We start from the raw sequence: 27,888 nt of genomic DNA on the forward strand, positions 1-27,888 counted from the left end.
ATGCAGAGACATGCAGTGAATTGTTGAAGATAGCTTGCAACTAACCAGCCTGGGGCTTGACCCTAAGTCTGTTGACTTCTAATCTGAAACTTCATAACTGTATATGTCAGCAGTTTATGGGTTGCCTGGACTTAATTCTTTACCATTTACTAACCATGTGAACGGGCAAGTTTTTACTTTTTTGAGGTTCACTTTCCTGATCTATAAGTGTAGTAATAATGGAACAACTTAAGAGTCATAAAAATTAGATAAGTTAATAACACATAACACACTTAGAACAGCTTAGTACATAGTAAAAGCTCAATGAATGTTATTATCATTATTATTATTTATTCCCCTATACTGTGCTATTTTAAGTGGAGCAGGTAAATGCCTCAAAATAATAAAAACTATCTTAAAATGGCTAAAATTTATCAGTCAGATATTTTTAGTCTTTAAAGTGTTTACAGTGAGGTAAACATCATAGTGACTTAAACTGAGGAAAAAATTGAAGCACAGAGATTAAAAGTAGCTTATTCAGAGCCTCTGAGCTGAAATGTGGCAGGACCAATATCTGAAACCAGGTTAATCTAACTTCCAAGGCAGCAGGCCTGGCAATCTTACTGGTCTGCCGGAACGCTAGTGGATCTATTGAGAGCACCAGTAATGTGAGAAAACCCAGGTCGCAAAGACAGCAGAAGGGTACCAGGAACTGAGAGTTGGGGTGAGGCGGGGGAGGGGCGGTGGGAAAGAAGCTTATTGGAAATGTCTTTTCCTTCTGGCTAGTTGAGTAACTTGAGAAAGTTTTTTAAAGGCTGAGAATTTTAAGGGCATACGCACCTATAAGGAAGAACAGATTGATAATGCAAACAGAAAACATGTTTGTCAACGAGGGATTAGTCACTTTTAGATGAGATGTCGGAGAAGGCAATGGCAACCCACTCCAGTCCTCTTGCCTGGAAAATCCCATGGACGGAGGAGCCTAGTAGGCTACAGTCCATGGGGTTGCTAAGAGTCGGACACAACTGAGCGACTTCACTTTCACTTTTCACTTTCACGCACTGGAGAAGGAAATGGCAACCCACTCCAGTGTTCTTGCCTGGAGAATCCCAGGGACGAGGGAGCCTGGTGGGCGGCCGTCTCTGGGGTCGCACAGAGTCGGACACGACTGAAGCGACTTAGCAGCAGCAGCAGCAGATGAGATGTACTATAAGCTATAACTTACAAACTAAGGTCTATAATACTTCCCAGCTAAGAAAAACAAAAAAGACTATGTTTCCCATTGAAGGAATTATCTTGTGATTTAACATGGAATTGATTTTGTTTGTTTCGAATGCATATTTTTTTTATGCTTTTCCTTCTTAAAATCTTTTCTTGCTGTTTACCCTGGCTCCATGTCTCAGATTAAAAGGTTTAATTAATTACCATTACTTGTTCAGTAAGGTAGCTTTTGTTCCCAAGTTTGTGTCAAGCAATACTAGTCCCACTTTTTTAAATGACTAGGTAATAGGAATATCTTTGATGAGCAAACTGCATATTCATTTGACTGAAGAATGAAAGTCTGATGTCTCACACTGAAGTATGTCTGTTCTCTGGGCCATCTGAAGCTGCAAGATGGTTTTATGGAATTCCTCTCCATCCCACCCAATTTTAGGATCATTCCCATTTTGCTCTCCATAATGCCACCAAATTTGAGATTTAGTCACAGACATGTGAGCCTCTGTTTATGGTGGGAAATAATCACTGTCAATACTGAGTAAAATAATTAGATGAGAATCAACAAGGGAGCAACTGTCCTTGTTGGAAAAAAAGGATTTATGAAATTTTAATACAGTTTGCCCATGTGATCAAGATTGATTTATTTTAAAATACTTGGGATTGGAATACAAAGTATATATTTTTCCATTTAGAGCTTCCATGAAGACTTTGTTATATTCTGGCAATATCATCATGTCCCATTTGCTTTATTTGACCGTTAATCATATTTTGCCCTTAAATGTTAACTTACCTTACCATGAAGTATAAATGAGTAGAATAAATATGCAGTCATTTCATAAAGCACTTTAAATAATTCTAAATTACACTCTTACTGTAGCAGGAAATGCTTGGTTCTTTCAAAAAGATCTTATTGTACATGTCCATGTCTGAGTACATTTGCCATCTATTCTGTAATTGATAGAAGTTAAGACCATCTCAGTTTTACCTAAAATACATGATCTTTCTTATATAAAGACAAAGCTAAAGACCCATTAGTTCATCAAGACACATGCATTACATTTTCTCCAACTAGTAATTATAGGTCACAAAAATATTTTTAAATTCCCACTAAGGTCCTTTATTTCCTCTAAAAAGAATGTGAACTGCCATGATAAATAGCATGAATTTCAAGATGGTGGATCAAGGTTAAGGGGGAAGTGAATGATCATAAAGACTCAGTCTTTTTCCACCTGAACCTTATCAACTATGTAAAGTATCAAGTTTTGACTTAATTTAGAATGCATTAGCTGAAAATCAAAATTGTATAGACAAAGCCCTTCTTGCAATCTAAGAAAAACCCTGTATGTCTCTTATCCTACCCAGTAATTACTGGTTGCTAAGCTGGGTAGTATGCATGTAAAAATAAAAAAAGAATGAATTTGAGTGTGGCTAAATATAGAAGACAAGATCCAGATTCTATTGTATTAGAATTTCACATGACTCAACCAGTTCCCATAGGTTAAAACCAGTCTAATTTTAAAACTAGAGAATTTATAGCTGTAAAAAGTATTTCCTAATTAGGTAAGGAGTTCTCCTGTCATTCTCCACTCTTGGTAGTTACTCTAAGGAAATCATTTATATTTTGAATTTAACATTCAAATGGAAACTCCAAGAGTTTTCAGTTTTGTTCCAAGCCCCATTTGACTTCCAAGAAATGTGCCTAATTGTTTAAGCTGTGGTGTAGTCACTAGCTCAGGGTGGAACTAAAGTGGAATTTTTGGTAAGCAGAGATGTAGCTACAATAATAAGACTTAACTGTCACTCATGCTGACCAAATCTCAAAAGCATGATAAATGATAGAACCTCATTTAATTACCATTTGTTCTTTCATGACAGTAAAAATTATTATAAATTATGCAGATAAGTAATTCATTATGGGAGTGTGCCAAAACAGTCTAAGCCTGTGATGTTAAATAATGTTGACTCAAGGCTTTGTGAAAATTAAAATTATAGAACAAGAGGATAAAATTTGCCCTAACAGTACAGATGAAGTCACCTTTCTTGTTTGAATATCTCTAGTCTTATCTACTCTACAATCATTATTCAATTGTGCAGTCCAAAGAGATAGTAAAACATTCACAGAAATTTGCTTCAAACCAGATGATGAGGTATTTACTCAGTGTCTGCTATGCATAAAACCTTGCAATTAAGCTGTAGCTCATAGGGCCATTTTGGTCTCACTGGAATTCAAGGTTGTGCTGCCTGTCCATTTTCTAGAGTGGTAAGAGTGGTAAATGGGCTTCCCTTGTGGATCAGTTGGTAAAGAATCCGCCTGCAATGCGCGAGACCTGGGTTTGATCCCTGGGTTGGGAAGATCCCTGGAGAAGGGAAAGGCTATCCACTCCAGTATTCTGGCCTAGAGAATTCCATGGACTGTATAGTCCATGGGATCACAAAGAGTCGGACATGACTGAGCGACTTTGACTTCAAGAGTGGTAAATAATAGCTCTTCCCTTATCCAAACAAAATTTCTCCTAAATTCTTGATATTTCAGCTTTCCGAATTTGGAAGGATTTATTAAATTTTTTTATTTTCGCATATCAAAATTTGAAGTCCCAGCTCATGTGTTAGTGAATGAGATGTTTGCCTTCAAGTTCAGTGAGTTTTCCCTTACACAAGATGCGCTGTGCTTAGTCACTCAGTCATGTCCAACTCTTTGCAGCTCCAAGGACTGCAGGCTGCCAGGCTCCTCTGTCCATAGGGCTTCTCCAGGCAAGGATACTGGAATGGGTTTGCATGGGACAAGCAAACTCTGATAAGGAATAACAAAGCATTGTGAGGGGGAGAGAAGTCTAGGGGTGACACCACTAGGGACTATAGGAGAACCAGAGAGAAGCAACAGTAGCACGGAAAGGCCCGGGATGCTCCTTCAAGGAAAGAGTGCTGCACAGGGAATGATGACACCAATGACTGGTACTTGCAGCAGTTTTGAAAACCTAATGTCCCAAGATTGTACTCAGCCTTTCACATTCATTATCTCACTAAATCCTCAAATTAACAGGCATTCTCTACTGCTTGTTTTTCAGTTGAGAAAACTGGGCCTTAGAGAGGTCAATAAACTTGCCAAAGGACACACACTGAGAAGTGGCAGAGCCAGGATTCAAACCCTAAGTTTGCCTACAGAGTTCAAATTCTTATTCACTACATTCAAATCCCTCACAAATACAAATTTCACAAGTCCTAGGGTTGGCAAGATCCCCTGGAGAAGGAAAAGGCTACCCAATGCAGTATTCTGGCCTAGAGAATTTCATGGACTGTATCCATGGGGTCACAAAGAGTTGGACACGACTGAGCAACTTTCACTTTCACAACTTTCAGGGTTGCCACTGCTTAGGGGTGTGGATTTAGTCTCCCCTTGGTAAATGGCACCTCATGTATGTAGCCCAAGTCAAAATCTAGGAGTAATTCCTGAACGACTCTATTCTATCTTTTATCCTCTGCAGTTCCCAGTCTGTCTTGTCAGTTCTACCTCCAAAGATTATCTCAAATCTGACTACCACTCTCCAGCTCCACTGTGTTGTCCTGGACCCCTGAAGCCATCATCCTAGACTACTAAGATGGTCTCCATGCTTTCACACTCAACTTCCTATTCATCCTGCCAGAGCAATATTTTTTTTTTTAAAGTAAAGCATATCATGACAGTACCCTGTTTAGAATCCTCCAATAGCTTTCCATTACTCATAGAATAAGAGCAATATTTTCCACAGTTTGCCAGGTCCTTCAGCATCTGCTCTGTCTACTTCATATTCGTCTCCAATAACTCATCCTAATTCACTTTAATCCAGTTACAGTCATCCTTCTGTTCCTTGACAGTGCCAAAATGGGTTCCATACTGGAGCTGTTGTTCCTCCCTCTGGTAAACGTGCTTCTCCTCCACATCTTTGTCAGATTACAGGCTCTTGTTTGTCACTCAGATTCCAGTTAAAACATCATTTCCTTCATGAATCCTTCTTTGAACCTCCAGTCTCATGGTCCCCATCCTCCTAGACACCTTGTTTTAGTTTCCCCATAAAGCTTATCACTACTGATAGTATGCCATTATTACATATTTCTTATCTGCCCCTCCCAATTTCAAATATAATTTCTATGACAGTGGGTCCTAGTCTGTCTCCACACCACCACCACACCCCCCCCCACCATTTTCCAACACTAATAACACTACCTGGAAAACATTAGTTTCTCGCAAAATACCAAAGATTGTATGAATGAATGAATAAATGAATGGAGAAAGTAAGGCTTAGAGAAATTAAGTGGCACTTAATCTGTGGTTTCTTGGCCAGTACAGGGTAAAGCCAGGACCAGCAAGCTAAGGCCCTGAGATCTGGAAGTGCTAGGAAACACAGAGTTCAAAGGATCAGCAGAAAGTTGGTATTTAAGTCTTAAGAGAGTAGGATTTTGAAGCGAAGTCATTGAGAGTGGGACCATCTAAGATGAGGGAACAACATGGGCAAAAGCAGAGACATGGAGAGGTTTACTGTTAGCATTTTCCCCTCCAAGAACAAAATATCAAATAGGCTGAGATAAGCAAGGAAGAGAAAGAGGTTGACACGACAGCCTCCTACTTTATAGCCTTCAAGCTTGTGGGAGAGTTTTTGCAACTGACACTTAAGAGTTTAGAGATTCTTAATTGTACCTTTTTATTTCTTAGCTCATCTATTGCCTTGCCTAGCCTACTTCTGTTCTGTCTCCATTATGAAGCTCTCATGCAACTCAATTTAATTACCACTAGTTTGCTTTAGGCTCTTACAATGCAGCTCCATTAAAACCTGATGGTGGGTGGGAAGGAGTGGGCGTCAAGAGATGTAGGTTCTTAATTTACTTTGGGGCATTGAGCAGATGTTTTCACCTCTGTATATCTCAGTGTACACACCTAGTGAGATCTAGCTACCTGCTAAATTTCTAAAACTCTAAAACTGGTGGTTTGTTGTAGAGAACTGGTTACCCATCACTGAGTCCTCAGGTCATTTATTTATCTGTTCATGCATGCCATGTTTAGTGGTTCTCTTCTTTTATCGGGAATGTATTCACTTCTTAGAACTGCCATAACGCACTATCACAAATTGGGTGGCTTAAAACAGTAAGAATTTACTTTCTCATAATTTTGGAGGCCAGCAGTCCTGAATCAAGGTTTTCATGGGACTACACTGCCTCCAGTGCTCTGAAGGAGATTCCTTTTTGCCTCTTGTAATTTCTGATGGCTCCAGGCATTCCTTGGCTTGAGAAAGTAGAATTCCAGTCTCTGCCTCTATGTCCACACGACCTTTTACTGTATGTGTCTTTCTGTGCCCTTTCTTGGCTCAAAGCCTGCTTCCACCACTTCCTCAGTGTGTGACTTTGAACATGGTACTCAACGTGATAATCTAGTGTTACTCAGAGGATTAAATGTGACCATATACATATATATACGTGAAAAGTGAAAGTGAAGTTGCTTAGTCATGTCTGACTCTTTGTGGCCCCATGGACTGTAGCCTGCTAGGCTCCTCTGTCCATGGGATTTTCCAGGCAAGAATACTGGAGTGGTTTGCCATTTCCTTTTTCAGGGGATCTTCCCGACTTAGGGATCAAACCTGGGTCTCCCGTACTGTGGGCAGACTCTTTACCATCTGAGCCACCAGGCAAGCTCTGTGTGTGTGTGTGTGTGTGTATTCGAAAGTGAAAAAGTGTCAGTCACTCAGTCATGTCTGACTCTTTGTGATTCCATGGACTGTAGCCCACCAGGCACCTCTGTCCATGGAATTCTCCAGACAAGAATACTGGAGTGGATTGCCATTCCCTTCTCCAGGGGATCGACCCAAGGATCGAACACAGGTCTCCTGCATTACAGGCAGATTCTTTACCATCTGAGCCACCATGTGTACATTTCACAAAGAAGAGTGAAAGTAGTTAACTGGGAAATTAAAACCCAAAAAAACTTACCATGGATAAAATGGGCTTGAAGTACCCAGACCTTATTCTCTACATTGATCACATGATCCAGATCAATGTTCAGTTGCCAACTTAATGACATCCAAATAGAAAAAGGCAGGATTTAAGATTCATTCAATACCCTTTACTCTCTAATGGGCAGTTTCAGGTTCACCCAGCACTGTTGGAAAAATAGTTAATATAGTAGATTTCTTAGTGTAAGAAGCTTATTATGCTTAAAACAATCATTTTTATTCCTTAAAATTTTGACAGTGGAAATCAGAATCAAATTTTTAGAGATATTTGTTCCTAAGCTTGCATGGTTTATACACAGAACCTCAAAGAAGGTATACCCTGATCACCATAGCCCAGAGGATTTCTATAGCTGAAGCAGCTGCAGTTTCCTTCTAAGATACAGGACCTGGTGTCTGCTTGCTTCTCTAGCCTTGTTTTTTGTGCATTCATTCAGTACCTATTCTGGAGCAACAAGGCTGATATACTTTGTGCTGTGCGATCTTTTAGACACTGAGCATACTTCCAGTAACTTGACAGTGTTTTCAAATAAAGAGTTTTCTAGAAGTTTTGAGCTCTATCACAGAATCCCAAGGCACTGGATCATGGCCTCTTTAGGCTAATATATGATGTGATCTCTCAAGATACAGTCCTAACATGATAGACATGTTCTGTCTCTTCTAGAAAATTACACATTCATAGTATTGCACCAAGAGGAGGAAGAGTAGTGTGTGATTTCTGAGAGTGGACCGGGAAGGCTATTGATTTGGAGCTTATCAGTTATTTCCCCAGGTGTTCAGATTTGGTCTGTGTCACTGTCCTTGTGTAGCCATTAAGATCCTGACATTGGAGCAAACGCCTTAATTTGTATTACCCGAGCGCTCTGGAGACCAAGGCTAGAGCATGGCCCTGGGACTTTTCCATCACCTTCATTTGACTTCAACCTCCATGATGATGGCAGCAACTGTGTCTGTCTTGTTTATCATCATATCTGCCTCCTAGGATATAGTCAGTGTTCAGCAGCAAGTGTTCCTTGTGAAAAGAAGAGATGAACAAGAAAGTAAAAATGGAAGGAAGAAAAGAAAGGAAAAAAGGAGAGGATTATAAAAAGTACTTGTGACTGAGCTATAGTCCTTGCTCAACTGTGACTTCCTGGCTGTCTGCTCTGTTGCTATTATCCTCATCTTCTAGCTAGTAGTTTGTTGTGGTTTTAGATTAAGCTGCAGCTCACTCCAGTCTAGCCCTGCTTAACTTACAGCCTTGACTCCTACTAATTATCTCCTAACTTCTCTGTCTCCCAGTTTAAACTTCCAAGAGAAAATTACATTGGTTCATTTTCTCTCTCTCTCTCTTTTTTTTTTAAAATCCTACCACGTCACCGGTCATTAGTCATTAATGGCTTGACTAAATTTATGTCAGATGCTCACCCTTAGGGCAATCAGATGTGGTTAGATTTATTAGGCAGTTTACAAGATGCTTACTTTATAAACATTTTCCAAAGAGAAACGTAAAGCTTCCAAGATGAGTCCACTCAAAGGCATACCAGTTTTTAGCAGCAGTAGCTTATTACCATGTTGGCCAATATATTTTAAAAAGACAGATACATCTGAGAGCAAAATCATCTTATTAGAATGACAGAGAAGCCAAGAAAATACATCATCCATATAGCTTAGGAGACTAAGCCTGACTCATTCCAAGAAAACTGCCCCAGTGGGAGCACCTATAAAATCCTTTCCTGTTCCTCCACTAGCCCCTCTGCACTGTCTTCATCCGTGAATCACAGTATTTTCACATAGTGAACGTACCCATATAGGAAAATTTTCCAAATGTAAATATAATCAGCCCCATTTGAAGAGAACTTTATTGGCTTCTTTATTTCTCAAAGCACAACTTGCACCATTTTCCCTGTTGCTCTGGCCGCTGGCACCGGTGGAGAGAGCCAGGCATGAAACAGACTGTCGGTTTCAAAGGTGTCATTGCCCTTTGGATAATAAAAAGGCCTAATGTTGGGGCAAGCTTGAAAACAATGAATTTTTCTTATTATAAATACTGATATATGTGTCTCAAGTGATGAGTTTGTGACAATTAAGGGAGCAGCAAAGCTGAAATTATGCAGTGAGTATGGTCTTTTTGTAATGATACCAGAATCTGTGCTCAGCATGGACTGTATTCAACTCTCCAAACCTCCCTTAAACTTACAAATGATATTTCATTTATTTTAAATCAATCAAGTGTCCCCAGAGGATTTCACCAGAAACCCAAATATAATTACATAAATACACAGGCTTCTTAACTACACACATGTTATGCCAACAGAAAAATATATCTTAAGAGCAATGCAGAAAAAATAAAGGCTTATAAAATGCATTTTGGTGTCTTATGAATAGCAGTATTAGAATTAAAGCTGCATGTTGCATACACATATCTTAGCAAAAAAAAACAAACAAACAAACACACACACACACAACAAAAACAATATGCAGAGAGGATATGAGTAGATCCTTAGTGTAGTTGGAATTACCCAAGAGTATCCTCTCTTCATTTAAATGAAGTTCACTGTTTCATTTAGTCTTTGTTTCAGTAACATTCAAATCCTAGAAAATGGCTATCTTTATCAGCACTAGGCAATGCAAGGGCCTGAGGATATAGTTAGTCTTTTATTTATTCATTAAATTTATATAGTATCTCTTTTCCAAAGAGCTCCAGGCACTATAGAGAATGTTTAACTGATGTTGTCCAAGGTCTACAGAAATGAGAAGTAGAACTGTGTCTCTAAGGAGAGGTGGCAAAAGAGAAGAGAAAACCAGAAGGAGGAGGGAGAGGAAATGGAGAAGCCTATGATGATGGGAGGACAGAGCCACCTTTATTTTATTATTATTTTTTTTTTGAATTGTAATACTGAACTTTTATTCCACCTTTAAAATGCCAGTATGAAAATGTAATGTTCCAATGCCAGCTCTCTGTAGTGAGTCCAAAAATGATATGATGACAGAAGTTCTCCTTCTATGAAGGGACACATTTGAATCTTTCTTAGAATGACACATGTAGATTAAGCTTCTAGGAATCTCATCTTTAACAGACATATTAAATTCACAAGCTATATGCTGATAAACAGTGTTGGATTTAAACATGAAATTTTATGTCAGCACATTTTAATATGTCCTTATTTAATGAATAAAATTTCATCCCACTTCTCCTGGGTCTGATGTGACCAATTTTTTTTTTTTTTCCCCACACCATTTAGGAAGTTCTGAAAGTCAGAAAGGAGAATGGACAGACAGTGGCAGAGTTGCTATTTATTAGATTGTAGTAGTCTGCAGTTAACTGGAAACTCTACTGTGGCATGCTTCTCCCATGTGGCATGCTCTTTCCCTGGGCAGACAAAAGTAAAGGGGACTTGGGGTGAGATTCTTCACATAGAACTCTTCCCTGGTGGCTCAGACTGTAAAGAGTCTGCCTGCAATGTGGGAGACAAACCCAGATGATCCCTGGGTCAGGAAGATTCCCTGCAGAAGAGAATGGCTACAAATTCCAGTATTCTTCCCTGGAGAATTCCATGGACAGAGGAGCCTGGCGAGCTGCAGTCCATGTTGTCACAGAGTCAGACATAACTTAGCAACCAACACTTTCACTTCTTCATATAGAAGAGCTTTGAACATCCTTTAGTGACATTTAATTGCAGCAAAACTTGGTGAATATTGGATCCAGCCAAGCTTGTGCCAGTTTCAACAGTAAAGATACAGTAAGGGAAAGGATTTTGATGAGATGATGGGAAGTAGCTAGCATTTAAAATTTTTTATTTGTGAGAAAAACAGGAGATTAAATGGTTTACATGTTTTACACCCCTGTTGATATTAAACATTATTTATTAAAGCACTGATAATCACTTGCCTTAAAAAATTAAACACTGACATTTCAACAAATTACATGGAAATAATTAGATCTAGTACTGTTGAAGTGGAATCAGAAAGGACAGATGCTGGGATTTTTACTCTGAGAGCCTGGCTTCTGGAAGATAAAGTACAAGGATGTACTTACTCCCAGACAAATGTTTCTTTCGGAACCACTTTTGGGAATCATGGAGAGACCAGTGCTTTTCTCTTGGACTAGCATATTGAGTCAGTTTAATTTAGTGCTCAGTTCGCTATTTGTTGGATGGCTTACTTGTGCTTGGAGCTAAGGCATGTCCCCAGCTCACAATGCTTGAAGTATGAGTGGTGCTAAAACGAAGCTTGAAATGCCACACAATTAAATGTTTTCAGGGTTTTTTCTCTCTCTCTCTTTTTTTTCTTTTGTCTTTTCAAGCCAGCTCTGTTATCAGGACATTATGAGAAACCAGTAAAATAAGAATCTTCACTTTCCATGAACATTTTTTGAATGCTTGAACAAATTGTGTGACAAATTTTTATTCCCTTCTTTTATAAAACAAATTTATCTTTAGTGACTCTCTAGACAAAACTCATGTTTTAGTTCACAGATCAATTAATGAATTCCAAATCAGAAGAATTAATTAGTAATGGTTTATTTCATTTAATAAAATTGAAAACTTTTCTGATTCATTATCTACCAATTATATATCTTCCAATTATATATCTAACAATATATTGACCCAACAAAATATTTAAGAATATCAATGGCACATTGGATTCAGGTAACTGAAATTAAAGTAAGAAACTTTAGCTGTTTTCTATTCCTTAAAAAGAAACTTAAAATCAAGTCCTTATAAACAAAAGAACCCATTAGAAAGCTGGATTAGGCTGAAGTTGGCTTCATATTACCTAAACTCAGGCATTTAGGCTCTCCTTTCCAGGTGTGTGAATCCTGAGTCAGTAGTAGAAAAGCAGAAGAAGTGACTGATGAGGACTTGCCTCAACAAGCGTCCTGTGATGGGTTCTCTCTGCCCCAGCAATGATGTGTCCTGAGTCCCTGCTCTCTGCAGTTGCCACAGAACCTTCCTGTGCCCAGATCATGTCCCTGCAGCCTTCACAGGTTCCCCAACCTCTGGTGACCTTCCAGTACATTCCCTTTTGCTTAAGATAGGATGCCCAGACTTGGTTTCTTTTGCCTAAAACCAGGAAATATGGTCAAATCTGTGTGAAATGGTCACCTGACTTTTTGTTGATTTCCAAATGATGAGATGCCTAGAGGAAGGGATGCTTTCATTTTGTGGACTTTCCTGTCGTGCTTCTTGGGGTTGTATGAGTCAGAGGAAAAGAGGAGCTTGTTTATTTACTGACAAATGTTACTCTGCAGCATGGTCAGTGAAGAGCATCAGAAGACCATTGGGTGTTCTTCACTCAAGCAGTCACCCTCCACCCACCTTCTTGGTGTTTTCTGACTGGGTTGCCCCTTTCGGTTCAAACTGCACCCAGGAAACTGAAGCCAATGATCAAAACTTAAAGAGATCAAAACTTACGTCTAGGAAACTTTTACTCAGAAAGATCCAAATCTGGGTTAGGATGGGTAGATTGAGAACGAAGGAAAGGAGTTTCCTATTTGTGCCCATTAAATTTGAAAAAAAAAGAGAGAGAGAGAAGTACAAAATGGCAGGCCTTAAATATAATTGTGATACTTCTGTATTTCTTGACAGTTGAAATGGTGTCATTTTACCCTCCTGTGATGTGTGGGGTAAAAACCAGGATGTCAAATTATATAACATGTAATTAGAAATGTTTAACTCTAGTAAAATGGTTGGTGTGTCCCTGGGGGATTTGAAGACATTTTACACACTTGTTTTTTTAAAAAAGCAATCTTGAGAATATTTTCAGATCATGTGGTAATACAGTGTTTACACAGGTAATGCAGTCTATTTTAAATTTTAGCTGTTCGTATTTTTCCCCTTCCTTTCATTTTTAATTCACTGATGAAAACTTTTTTTTCTTAACTAGAATTCCACCTGGACCTTCCTTTCTTTTGAGCAGAGTCAGACTCAAAGGCAAACATTGCTTTCATATTCCTTGGTTGTTCTTTGTTGCCTCTTACCTTCAGTTGATCTCAATAGAGACTTAATTAGCCATTTACAAGCCAACATGCTAAGATTTCTAACTAATGGTGGCTTGCCTATCAAGTTAATGTCCTTGCAAATTATCTCCTTCTAGAAATTATTATGATTTGCAGATTCAAATCCATTATTTATTATGTAGGGACCTTAACAGACATTTTAAACATCAAGCAGAGGTGTTTCTAACCAGGAGGACATAAGCTCCAAAGTCAGAATGTAAGATGAAAAATATATGTAGTCACATTGACCCCCTTGACAAGCCATTCAGTGGCACTGCGTGGGAGAGCAACACTCTGGAGTCCATCAGGGCTGCCTGCCCACACAGACCACCCTTTTCTCTTGAACAGCAATACATTTGCATTTACAAGACATGTTGAACAAAAAAGGATTATTTTTAAACACTGGAATCACATTCAGCATGGCAAGGTGCCCACCTTCTGAGATAAACATAGAAATAGTAGATTCCCATCGCAGCTCAAGATCAATTCAGGGGAGCCACACTGATGGAATATGGCCTGAATTTCCTGCATTATTTAAGTTGTTCACTTTTTCTATCACCTCTTTCCCACTCACCACTGTTTTCTCTTATTGCCAAACCTTTACAGATGAATTTAAGTAACTTAAATAGGTACAAGACATTATACCAATGTGACAATATTTTTAAGCAGCAATAGTACTGATAGTTTCGTGGGTTAATTTTAGCTCTCAGAGATTTCCCTATTTTATATTTGTATTGTTTGTTTCATTAGTAAAACTTACACTCTAATTTCAAATTTCCCAGCAAGAGCCTGTATATCAAAGTTTCAAAAGAAACCTAAGAATTTTAGTCAGTTGGGATGGATTGATACCAGTGGCTTGTCCATGATCTGAGATCCAGTGAATAGTCCATTTGGGAGAACCCCAAGGTTAGTTGAGAAAATTACTTTCAAAACTTGTAAGTCATCTGCAGCTGAAAATGTTCCCCTCACCTCTTTCTCCCAGAGATTTACAAGATATTGGCATCCCCGTAGGTTCTCAGAAGACATTAATTGAATGGGAAAGGAGAGAAGGGAGAGGGAGGGAAAGAAGGAATGAAGGAAAGAGGAAGAAGGGAGAGAGTGAGAAGAGAAGGAAAGAAAGAAGGGAGGGAGTTAGTGAGTTTGAGAACTGGTTCTGCACTGTGGAATCTGTGACCCTGGGCAAGTTACATTTCCTCTTTGATTCTCAGTGCATAGACAGCAGTAAAATGCCTGTCTGCAGATAGTCAGTAAATGGAAGTTCAACCTGCTGAGCCATTATCACTGGGTCATATTTAGCATTCTGACCATTAGGAAGCCTCATGTATCTGCTCTATTCATAAAAAGTAAATTTATAAATGTTTATGTCTGCAGACTAAAGAGTTTGCCAGTAAGTAGTGATGTTGTCATGAAGAATCTGCCCCCCAAAGACCATCACAAAGCAGGAAAAAACTTCTGAAAGATGATCAAAAGACTCGGCCTTCACAGGCAAATAGCATGTAGTCAGAAAACAGTGATGTAACGAAAACCTACTAATGTTACTGAATCATTACTAACATTACTAATGTTAGATCATTACCCACAAGTCCACATGCCCAATACACAGTGAGGCCAAACAAACCAAAACATCAGGATTTAGAGCAGAGAAAGGTTTACTGCAGAACCATGCAAGGAGATGGATGGCTTGTGCACCGCAAGCCCCCAAACTCCTTGCAGGTTTTGGCAAAGCACTTTTAAAGGCACGGTGAGGGAGGGGCATGGTTAGTTGCCTACTTCTTGGTGTCAGATCCTTTGTTCTTATATCTGTCCACATAGGTCAGGTCACAACATTCCTGTAAACCTCTGATAAAATATATGTTTTTTTCTCTTTTCTACAACTTTTTATCTCTGTATGAATGGGCTCTTAAAGGTTAGAGCGTTGAGAATAGGCTATCCTTATATTTCAGGCCACAGGCAACGTTCTTTTACAAAAGATGCAGAGCCAGCATGACTAAGCACAGACAACAGAGCACAAAGTTTAAAGTAAAAAAGGACTAGATCTAATATGGAGTCCGATTTCTTCTTTCCTATTACACTAATAGAGCTGTCATTTGCTCCTATGGCAACACGTGTAGTCATCATCCTCACATCACTCAGTGAGGGAAGTGTAACTATTCTCATTTTTCAGATAAGGAAATGGAGTTCAGAGAAGTTTAGTAACTTCCCCAAGGTCACACAGGTGATAAGCACGAGAGCCCATGTTCAGTTTCACTTCCCCAGACAGCATCATTCCCAGGCTTCTTCTCCTACACCATCCTCACACTCCTTATTGTAAACTAGCAATTTAACTTTATATAGAGTGTCCAGTCTTGAAAAGCAGAATATTTATTGAAGAAGTAGCACTAGTAAAGAGATTGAGTATAGTTATAGGTGTTGAAAGAAAGAGCTAAACATAATACAAGTGCATTCATTACTGCATGTCCTTGGAGGATTTCTGTGTTTTACAATATAAAGTGCTGGCAAGTAATACTGAAAGACCCTGTACACACAGGTCCTCGAGTACATATTATGTATCAGGCACTATTCTACACAGTCTTCTAGGTAGTAATTCATTTCATCCTTACAGTTAACTATTTGGAGCAGGTTCTGAAGCCCAGAATGTTGATGTAACCTGTAAGTAAAAGATAGAGTTGATATAGAAGCAAAAGCAATCTGGCTCCAATGACTTTACTCTTAGCAGCAATATGGTTGGTCTGATGTTTGTTTTCCTGTACAGGGCTGCCTCAAAGGGCTAGTAGGTAGATGGAACAGTACAAAATAGGCGTTACTGCTTAGGCATGAGTCAGGACTTCCTGAGAATTCTGACATGGAAGTCAGAAAATCTGGGACCCATCAACTTCCCTTTGCTAAACCTTAATTACTTCATTGGTAAAGCATGACCGATCATGCCCAACTACACTACTTCCATAGGATGATCATGCATATAAAAACTCAGTAAGATACACAAAATGTAATTGTTAAAGCACAAGTGCCAAATCACACTGCCTGAGTTTGAATCCTGATTCTACAATTTAGTAGCTGTGCAAACCTTGCATAAGTTACTTAACTTCTCTGTGCCTCAGTTTCCTAATCTCCAAATAGTATCTGCCTCACAGGATTGTTTATAATATTATACATTCAGTGGCTGGGGGAGGGGGTAGGAAATAAAACAACAATATGAGTATCGTTAGTATTCATTTTGAAGGATTTATACATTTAGGAAGGGAGCACCATCATTATTTCATATATGTCAAGTTTAAATCAGCAGTGTAAACAGTCCCTGTTGTTTTTTCCAAAAGCACTTGAAGCTGAGATAATGGAGAGAAATGGTATGAGGAGGAACAGAGTGTGTGAAGGTCTTGCCGAGATGGGGGTGGGAAGGGGTCTTTCATCTGCTCTCTGCATTGATGTCAGAAAGAAAATCACTTCAAACTTGTCCTCTACTGCTTGATGTCCACTGTTTTCAAAGCCAGGTTCATATCTTGTGTGGCTATGTTAACATGCTTGCGATGTCGCTCTTGGTGCAATAAAGAGATAGCAGCCTCTGGGTTTCCCAAATGCACTGAGCTGTTAGAGAGCCATTTGTAGTATAAGCATGGTAGGACATTATGAGAAAACTTGGGGGTACAATGGGGGAGAAGGCTGTACAATCTATACAGTCATCTCCTCTTTATTTAGAAACAGCACTCCAAATTTCTTCAGCAAATTATCACCTTCTCATAGTCAGTATGGTTTGGGTGGAGTTAACATTACTCATGACTTCTTCCTTGACTAATTGATGCAGGAATTGATGCAAGACTGATCACTCAGTATATTCCATCTCCCTGGTGACCAAGATTGGTCCAGGGGTAGGCACTTGAGCCAGGGTAGGCCACTGAGAATCAACAACTCCAGAACACTTTTTGATAGAATTAGCAAAGAGAGATTCTTCTTTCTGCTGAGGTCACTGCTGCTGCTGCTGCTAAGTCGCTTCAGTCGTGTCCGACTCTGTGTGACCCCATAGACGGCAGCCCACCAGGCTCCGCCATCGCTGGGATTCTCCAGGCAAGAATACTGGAGTGGGTTGCCGTTTCCTTCTCCAGTGCATGAAAGGGAAAAGTGAAAGTGAAGTCGCTCAGTCGTGTCCGACTCTCAGCGACCCCATGGACTGTAGCCTATCAGGCTCCTCCGTCCATGGGATTTTCCAGGCAAGAGTACTGGAATGGGGTGCCATTGCCTTCTCCGGCTGAGGTCACTAGCTGGTTGAAATAGGAAGTTGGAGAGACTGGCAGCCATTGTGCTACCAGTTTGGGGACAACCTCATTGAAAATGGAGCCAAGCAAGAAGGAGGTATAACTTAGAGAAAATGAGATGGCTTCATTTGAACCTCTGAATCAAACTGCACCTGAGCCAGACCTAACTCTGGACTTCTAGGTTACCAAATTAGTGCATTCTCTTCTGCTTTTTCTTTCTCTCTCTTTGCCTTTCTCCCTCTATTCCTCTCCCTTTCTTTCTTGGTTCTGATTGGGATTCTTGTCACAGTGATGTGTGTTCTCAATTTCACCTCCTGTCTGGCTTCAGCCTTCCCAAGATTATAGAAAGGCTGCATCTCTCTGTGGGCTCTGCAGCTCTACTCAAAAAACCCAAGCACACGACATCAGAACGATTGAAAGGCCAACCAGCAGCTCAGGCAGAATTTCATTTTCCTGGGGCAATCGGTTCCTCAAATTAATAAAAAAAGTATCCATGACTTCATTGTGGAACACAAACTCATTTTCCCAGGTTCATAAAACCCAACTCTATTAAAATGCTGATGGGTTTTATGAAGCTACACTGAAAAGGGGGAAAACGAATGCTTCCCTATGCAATAAACTCATGGGACCCTTGAGTCCCATTCATCAGTTCAGAGGCAACTCCAAGAACAATGGGGGTTAGAGAAGTGAGGGGAACAACGTGGGGTCCTTTTCAAATCAGTTCACTGTTCAAGCTGAAGTAGGAAAACAAGAAGCCCCGTCTTCATTTTCTCCATCTTGCCTCTCAGATAGAGAACACAAACTAGCTTAGATTTGAAACATGATCAAGGAGAAAAGAAACTGCACATAGCTTCCTAGAAGTCTGTGTCCTGTTGAGCATTCCTAATGAATGACCATAGCTACTGGGAAGTATGCAGCATTGTGATTTTTATAGAAGACCAGTACCATTACTTATCTTTATAGATTATTTTTTTTAAGTTCTGGGGTGACTCAGCCATCTTGGACCCTGTGAAGGCCTGCTGGGAACTGGACTTCTAAAACGACAAACATGTCTGGAAGGCTGTGGTCCAAGGCCATTTTTGCTGGCTATAAACGGGGTCTACGGAACCAAACGGAACACACTGCTCTCCTGAAAATTGAAGGTGTATATGCTCGAGATGAAACTGAATTCTATATAAACAAGAGATGTGCTTATGTCTACAAAGCAAAGAACAACACAGTAACTCCTGGTGGAAAACCTAACAAAACCAGAGTGATCTGAGGAAAGATAACTCGAGCTCATGGAAACAGTGGCATGGTTCATGCCAAATTCCGAAGCAACCTTCCTGCTAAGGCCATTGGACAGAATCCGTGTGATGATGTACCCTTCAAGGATTTAAACGTATTGAAAATAAATAAAAGTGGGGATTTGAAAAAAAAAGTTCTGGGGTGATTGGCACACAGTTAAAAAGAGAAAGGTTTTACTAAGAAAGTGGTCTTGACTGTAATGTTCCCTTGGCATCTCTAATTTTCTTGAAAATATCTCTAGTCTTTCCCATTCTATTGTTTTCCTCTATTTCTTTGCATTGTTCACTGAGGAAGGCTTTCTTATCTCTCCTTGCTATTCTTTGGAACTCTGCTTTCAGATGGATATATTTTTTCTTTTCTCCTTTGCCTTTCACTTATCTTCTTTTTTCAGCTATTTTTAAGGTCTCCTAACACAGCCATTTGCATTTCTTTTTCTTGAGGATGATCTTGGTCATAGACTCCTATACAATGTCACGAACTTCAGTCCATAGCTCTTCAGGCACTCTATCAGATCTAAGCCCTTGAACTATTTGTCACTTCCACTGTATAATTGTAAGGTGGTTGATTTATATCATACTTGAATGGTCTAGTGGTTTTCTCTACTTTCTTCAATTTAAGTCTGAATTTGGCAATAAGAAGTTCATGATCTGAGCCATAGTCAGCTCCTGGTCTTGTTTTTGATGACTGTATCTAGCTTCTCCATCTTTGACTGCAAAGAATATAATCAATGTGATTTCAGTATTGACCATCTGGTGATGTCCATGTGTAGAGTCTTCTCTTGTGTTGTTGGAAGAGGGTGCTTGTTCTGACCAGTGCATTCTCTTGACAAAACCCTGTTAGCCTTTTCCCTGCTTCATTCTGTACTCCAAGGCCAGAAGTGCCTGTTACTCCAGGTATCTCTTGACTTCCTACTTTTGCATTCCTGTCCCCTATAATGAAAAGGGCATCTTGTTTGGGTGTTAGTTCTAGAAGGTCTTGTAGGTCTTCACAGAACTGTTCAACTTCAGCTTCTTTGGCATAATGGTTGGGGCATAGACTTGGATTACTGTGATATTGAATGGTTTGCCTTGGAAACAGAGATCCTTCTGTCGTTTTTGAGACTGCACCCAAGTACTGCACTTTGGACCCTTTTGTTGACTATGCTGGCTACTTCTAAGAAATTCTTGCCCATAGTAGTAGATACAATGGTCTTCTGAATTAAATTTGCCCATTCCACTCCATTTTAGTTCACTGATTTCCTAAAATGTCGATGTTCACACTGCCATCTCCTGTTTGACCACTTCCAGTTTACCTTGATTCATGGATCTAACATTCCAGGTTCCTGTGCAATACTGTTCTTTACAGCATCGGACTTTACTTTCACCACCAGACACATTCACAGCTTGGCATTGTTTCTGCTTTGGCTCAGCCTCTTCATTCCTTCTGGAGATATTTCTGGACCTATTTCTCTGCTCGTCTCCAATAGCATATTGGATACCTACCGACCTGGGGATGTCATCTTTCGGTGTCATATCTTTTTGCCTTTTCATATTGTTCATGGGGTTGTCAAGGCAAGAATTGTGATGTAGTTTGCCATTCCCTTCTCCAGTGGACCACGTTTTTTCAGAACTCTCCACCATGACCTGTCCATCTTGGGTGGCCCTACACCGCATAGCTCACGGTTTCATTGAGTTAAGACAAGCCTGTGATCCATGTGATCAGTTTGGTTAGTTTTCTGGGATTGCAGGATTGTATCCAATTTCAAAAGTGGACAGAGGACCTGAAGAGTATTTTTCCAAAGAAGACATGCAGAGGACCAACAGCCACATGAAAAGATGCTCAACCTCATGAATCATCAGGGGTAGCAAATCAAAGCCATAATGTGATATCATCTCATACCTGTCAGGATACTTATCGTGAAAAAAAAAAAAAGAAGAAGAAAGAACAAGAATGCAAGGATGTGGGAAAAAAAGGGAACCTTAGAACAGTGTTGGTGGGAATGTAAATTAGTATAGACACTATGGAAAACAGTATGGAGGTTCCCCAAAAAGTTAAACATAGAACTATCTAAGTCTTAGGTGAAAGAGGACCCAAACTGGTAGTTATTATAAGAACTAAGGGAGATAATACACAGAAATTAAACTCTACTGCCTAGCTTGTAGTAAGTTTTCAATAAATGTCAGTTGTTGCTTTCACAAAGAATGTTTTACAGTTGCTAATAGTTATTTGTGTCTCAGAATTGGACCAGGATAGACCAATTAATACATCCATTGAGTATGGGCACTTAACACATCCAATTAATATGTTAATTGAGTTGAAATATCTCCTTAGACTTGCCTAGGGAAAGAAAAGAAGATTTGGAAAACAAATACATACACAAAGGAAAGAACCTGAATGACCCAATGGTAATGTATTTCTCATCTCAGTAGAAGGATCTCTTTGAATTGACAGGTTATTACTCAAAATTTATTTATCAAAATCTTTGTTTCTGTGATTCTAACACAATTGATAGAAATCCTGCAAACATCCCAATAGGATGTATCCACAATTAACATGTATGTTGTATGCCTGGGCATTGACCTTGGCTCTGGGGCATATCCTATCAATTTCCACCTGACCTTTTCAACTAGCTACCTAGAAATCTATAATGAAATAAATATAAATAAAATTCACAATATGCCCTTCCATGTTCTGTTCATACTGTACTTTATGAGAATTTTAACGGACAAAGTGGAAAAGCGATTGTTAAATTTGATGCAGCAAGAAATATTTTATAGAGAGAAAATGTGCCTAATTACAGCAAAAGCAGAATATTGACAGCAGAATTCATCATATTCATTTACTGTCATGTATATGATTTATATATCCTGCTTGATACTTTACACAAATAAATCCTTAACTTTTATAAGAGTTGGACAATACTTGTCTTACTCAATCTGGCACTTCAGTTTTTCATTAAAGAGAAAAATTAGTCGGTAGACTAACTGGAAAAGAAGGCAGTAGGCAAGTTTTTGAGCTTGAGAGCAGCAGGCATTCTAGGAGAATATGAAATAACAATGCATTAAGTTGTAAGGCAAAGCTCCAGAAAGTATATACATCTTCCCAGAACAAAAAAAAAAAAATGTTTTTAATAAGCCACCAGCAAAGGCACACTTGATTTGGCTGTATTTTCTGTTGGCTATCACGTAAACCATCTTTAATATCAAGTTTCTTTTTATTGTCTACATTCTGACATTCAAGCCGGGCTTATACTCTTCTCAACAGGGCACTTTGATGGAATCAATAAATTGAATTTCCAGCATTGGTAAGGAGCAATCAGAAATCAGATCTAGGAAAGACTGTTTTCCTATTCAGCTCCATGTCAGAGATTCAGCAGAAGGAAGCTTTTTGTTTTATTTTGTTTGTTTTAATGTTTCCAGTGAATGATAATGAATTTTACCTGACTTTAGTTTATTTATCTCTGAACTATGGCTTTCCTCTGTTATTTTGGTCACTGGCTTCTTAATGACTACTCTTTTGTCCTGAATATAATGATTGAGTTCTTTCTTTTTTCATTTACCCATTCATTCATTCAGTAAAGAATTGAGGACAAAATGATAAGGGAGTATGCTGTGTGCTGGAGAGGCATAGACTAGACCCTACCTTCCAACAATTCTTAAAAAGTGAATTAAACAGTTTAAAATTAAACATTGTACTAATGATTTTATTCCTCCTGGACCAGTCTATTATCGTTGTTTTAGTCACTGAGTGGTCCTGTGGGCTGGGAGTCTGAAGCCATGTTTGTAGTGTCATATCTGTCATTGCTCTTCCCTAAGACCTTGCTGCTGCTGCTGCTAAGTCGCGTCAGTCGTGTCCGACTCTGTGCGACCCCATAGACGGCAGCCCACCAGGCTCCCCCGTCCCTGGGATTCTCCAGGCAAGAGTACTGGAGTGGGTTGCCATTTCCTTCTCCAGGGCATGAAAGTGAAAAGTGAAAGTGGAGTCGCTCAGTCGTGTCCGACTCAGTGACCCCATGGACTGCAGCCCGCCAGGCTCCTCCGTTCATGGGATTTTCCAGGCAAGGGTACTGGAGTGGGGTGCCATTGCCTTCTCCACCCTAAGACCTTAGATGAATGCAATTGTGCAGTAGTTTGAGCATTCTTTGGCATTGCTTTTCTTTGGGATTGGGATGAAAACTGACCTTTTCCAGTCCTGTGGTCACTGCTGAGTTTTCCAAATTTGCTGGCATATTGAGTGTAGCACTTTCACAGCATCGTCTTTCAGGATTTGAAATAGCTCAACTGGAATTCCATCACCTCCACTAGCTTTGTTCGTAGTGATGCTTCCTAAGGCCCACTTGACTTCACATTCCAGGATGTCTGGCTCTAGGTGAGTGATCACACCATCGTGATTATCTGGGTCATGAAGATCTTTTTTGTACAGTTCTTCTGTGCATTCTTGCCACCTCTTCTTAATATCTTGTGCTTCTGTTAGGTCCATACCGTTTCTGTTCTTTACTGTGTCCATCTTTGCATGCAATGTTCCCTTGGTCTCTCTAATTTTCTTGAAGAGATCTCTAGTCTTTCCCATTCTGTTGTTTTCCTCTATTTCTTCGTACTGATCACTGAGGAAGGCTTTCTTATCTCTCTTTGCTATTCTTTGGAACTCTGCATTCAAATGGGAATGTCTTTCCTTTTCTCCTTTCCTTTTCATTTCTCTTCTTTTCACAGCCATTTGTAAGGCCTCCTCAGACAGCCATTTTGCTTTTCTGCATTTCTTTTCCATGGGGGTGGTCTTGATCCCAGTCTCCTATACAATGTCACAAACCTCCATCCATAGTTCATCAGGCACTCTGTCTATCAGATCTAGTCCTTTAAATCTATTTGTCACTTCCACTGTATCATCTTAAGGGATTTGATTTAGGTCATACCTGAATGGTCTAGTGGTTTTCCCTACTTCCTTCAATTTAAATCTGAATTTGGCAATAAGCAGTTCATGATCTGAGCCACAGTCAGCTCTCGGTCTTGTTTTTGATGACTGTATAGAGCTTCTCCATCTTTGGCTGCAAAGAATATAATCAATCTGATTTTGGCATTGACCATCTGGTGAGGTCCACGTGTAGAGTCTTCTCTTGTGTTGTTGGAAGAGAGTGTTTGCTATGACCAGTGCGTTCTCTTGGCAAAACTCTATTAGCCTTTGCCCTGCTTCATTCTGTACTCCAAGGCCAAATTTGCCTGTTACTCCAGGTGTTTCTTGACTTCCTACTTTTGCATTCCAGTCCCCTATAATGAAAAGGACATCTTTTTTGGGTGTTAGTTCTAAAAGGTCTTGTAGGTCTTCATAGAACCATTTAACTTCAGCTTCTTCAGCATTACTGGTTGGGGCATAAGCTTGGATTACTGTGATATTGAATGGTTTGCCTTGGAAATGAACAGAGATCATTCTGTCATTTGTGAGATTGCATCCAAGTACTGCATTTCGGACTCTTTCGTTGACCATGATGGCTACTCCATATCTTCTTAGGGATTCCTGCCCACAGCGTAGATATAATGGTCATCTGAGTTAAATTCACCCATTTCAATCCATTTTAGTTCACTGATTCCTAGAATGTCGACGTTCACTCTTGCCATCTCCTGTTTGACCACTTCCAATTTGCCTTGATTCATGGACCTAACATTCCAGGTTCCTATGCAATATTACTCTTTACAGCATTGGACCTTGCTTCTATCACCAGTCACATCCACAACTGGGTATTGTTTTTGCTTTGGCTCCATCCCTTCATTCTTTCTGGAGTTATTTCTCCACTGATCTCCAGTAGCACATTGGGCACCTACTGACCTGGGGAGTTCCTCTTTCAGTATCCTATCATTTTGCCACTAGAGATCAAATTGCCAACATCTGCTGGATCATTGAAAAAGCAAGAGAGTTCCAGAAAAACATCTATTTCTGCTTTATTGACTATGCCAAAGCCTTTGACTGTGTGGATCACAATAAACTGGAAAATCCTGAAAGAGCTGGAAATACCAGACCACCTGACCTGCCTGTTGAGAAACCTGTATGCAGGTCAGGAAGCAACAGTTAGAAGTGGACATGAAACAACAGACTGGTTCCAAATAGGAAAAGGACTGCATCAAGGCTGTATATTGTCACCCTGCTTATTTAACTTATGTGCAGAGTACATCATGAGAAACGCTGGGCTGGAGGAAGCACAAGCTGGAATCAAGATTTCTGGGAGAAATATCAATAACCTCAGATATGTAGATGACACCACACTTATTGCATAAAGTGAAGAAGAACTAAAAAGCCTCTTGATGAAAGTGAGAAAGGAGAGTGAAAAAGTTGGCTTAAAGCTCAACATTCAGAAAACTAAGATCATGGCATCTGGTCCCATCACTTCATGGGAAATAGATGGGGAAACAGTGGCAGACTTTATTTTTTTGGGCTCTAAAATTACTGCTGATGGTGATTGCAGCCATGAAATTAAAAGACGCTTACTCCTTGGAAGGAAAGTTATGACCAACCTAGATAGCATACTTAAAAGCAGAGACATTACTTTGCCAACAAAGGTCCATCTAGTCAAGGCTGTGGTTTTTCCAGTAGTCATGTATGGATGTGAGAGTTGGACTATAAAGAAAGCTGAGCGCCGACAAATTGATGCTTTTGAACTGTGGTGTTGGAGAAGACTCTTGAGAGTCCCTTGGACTGCAAGGAGATCCAACCAGTCCATCCTAAAGGAGATCAGTCCTGGGTGTTCATTGGAAGGACTGATGTTGAAGCTGAAACTCCAATACTTTGGCCACCCGATGCGAAGAGTTGACTCATTGGAAAAGACCCTGATGCTGGGAAGGATTGGGGGCAGGAGGAGAAGGGGACGACAGAGGATGAGATGGCTGGATGGCATCACTGACTCAATGGACATGGGTTTGGGTAAACTCTGGGAATTGGTGATGGACAGGGAGGCCTGGCATGCTGCGATTCATGGGGTCAAAAAGAGTCGGACACGACTGAGCGACTGAACTGAACTGAAGACCTTAGATAAATTAATGCACTCATTTAGACTTCAGCATCTCCATCTCTGAAATAAGTAGGTGGGATGAGAACGTCTCAAAAATCTCTTACACTCCAAGATTTCAAATCCATTTATATTTCTAGTCCTAATCTTTTATAGGACTTCTCCAAATCTTCCCAGCTAGGGTGTGGAAAGGTGAGACTGAAAAGTAAGCCTCCTGAGATTACTTACCAAGTCAGAGGCAACATCTTAATAGGGAGCTGGTTAAATACAGCCACAGACCTAAGTTATTGATATGGAAGATTATCTTGTTAGCTTGTTTGTTTAGTTGCATTGATAGTATGTAAACCTGAGATATTTAATAAAACATGGATTCGTGGCTTCTTATGCAAAATAAGAATCTAGAAACACTGAATTACATTCCCATGTGTCAATAATTATCAGGAGATAGTCAGCAATGGAGAAGGAAATGGCAACCCACTCCAGTCCTCTTGCCTGGAAAATCCCATGGACGGAGGAGCGTGGTAGCTTACATACAGTCCATGGGGTCGCAAAGAGTGGGACATGAGTGAGCGACTTCACTTCACTAATCAGTAATGACCCCTTCAAGTGATCTATTTGGGTAAGTTTACTCTCATCCTCACTACTCTATATTCTTATACAGAGCTTTTGTTCCTTCCTTATGTTAGTTACCTTGTCTTTAAGGCAATGAGTTTGGCAAACCCTATACTAAACCATAAATGGATATGTGAGTTTGTGTGTGTGCGTGAGTATGTGGGAGTGAGGAGTAAGGGAATATATTTTCATATGGGATTTACAACTAAGCCTAAAATAATAAAAAAACTAGAGGGGAGAAGCACAGATAAGTTTTATCTCCAGCTAAAAAGTAATTAATGGTTTGGACTTAACATCTTTGAATCAACAGAACAGAAATGAAAATCCCATTCAGAACTTAGTTATCATTTAACTTACTCATCAGCTTAGCTTTATAGATGTTTCTGCTTTGTTTTATCCAATCCAATAACCACAATACATATACAGATATTTTCAGATAAAACCCACACTATAAAGTTAGAAAACTTGATCTTGAGAAATGGTAGACTTCCCATTGTTTGAAATTGTTTTCTTTAATGTCTGCCTTTGTTAAAAGGATCACATAGCTACAGTGATCATTTTCAATCTCCTTGAATACTTCAAACAGATTATCTTGCTACCAGCTCAGGTTAGTAGTTAATTAAAGAAGAAAACGAGGAAAATGTTCTCATCTCATTTTAGTTTGATAATTTTTTTTTAAGTGCAAGCCACTTTCTTTATAGTTTTTATTAAGTATTTCACTACTGGTTGATGTCAATGTAACTTAGTATTTGTTTTCTTGTGGTCGTCTATCTTTTTTTTTTTTTTTCCCCTCGGTGGAAAGTAAAGTAGTTAATTAAATGTTCATATGCACTTCCCTGATGGCTCAGTCGGTAAAAAGTCTGCCTGCAATACAGGAGACTGTAGGCAATGCAGGAGACCCATGTTTGATCCCTGGGTTGGGAAGATCCCCTGGAGGAGGGAATAGCAACCTACTTCAGTACTCTTGCCTGGGAAATCCCATGGACAGAGGAACCTGGCGGGCTACAGTCCATGGGGTCACAGCAGACGGACACAACTTAGCGACTAAACCATCACCAACCATTAAAGATATAGAGTGTATTTAAGAGAAGAAATCACTTTCTTCACATTGGAATTTGCTTCCTTCTGGACATTTTTCTTCATTGTTTGAATTAAGCAGACAATCATTAATTACACTTTATTCTTCTTATGTATTTTTGACCTCTCAACTTAAAAAAAAGTATTTCTCACCTTATTCTACACCACTGTACCCAATATCCCAGTGATATTTAGTCTTACCTGTCTTTGAGTCCACTAAACAGATTAAGGTTAAAAGATTATCAGTTAGCAGACTGACTTTTTTGTTGTTGTAACAATTTGTTTGATAAAGAACGGGCATAGAAAAGGCACAAATAGTCCAGAGTTTCTTTCTATCCACTGTACCCAATATCCCAGTGATATTTAGTCTTACCTGTCTTTGAGTCCACTAAACAGATTAAGGTTAAAAGATTATCAGTTAGCAGACTGACTTTTTTGTTGTTGTAACAATTTGTTTGATAAAGAACGGGCATAGAAAAGGCACAAATAGTCCAGAGTTTCTTTCTATCCAAGGGGAAAAAATAAGGCAAGAAAACCCCACTA

At 39.6% G+C, this 27,888-nt stretch overlaps 1 protein-coding gene and 1 pseudogene across 2 annotated transcripts in view; both read left to right on the forward strand.

Moving 5' to 3' along the window:
• The window catches only part of CADPS (calcium dependent secretion activator), an 807,294-nt gene that overhangs the window by 195,228 nt on the left and 584,178 nt on the right, over positions 1-27,888 (forward strand). The window lies entirely within an intron of this gene.
• Positions 18,413-18,778, forward strand: LOC145519794 (large ribosomal subunit protein eL33 pseudogene; annotated as a pseudogene).

Source organism: Giraffa tippelskirchi, chromosome 9 (genome assembly GCF_054371585.1).
Source record: "Giraffa tippelskirchi isolate mGirTip1 chromosome 9, T2T-mGirTip1v1.2.pri, whole genome shotgun sequence".
NCBI classification, from domain to species: domain Eukaryota; kingdom Metazoa; phylum Chordata; class Mammalia; order Artiodactyla; family Giraffidae; genus Giraffa; species Giraffa tippelskirchi.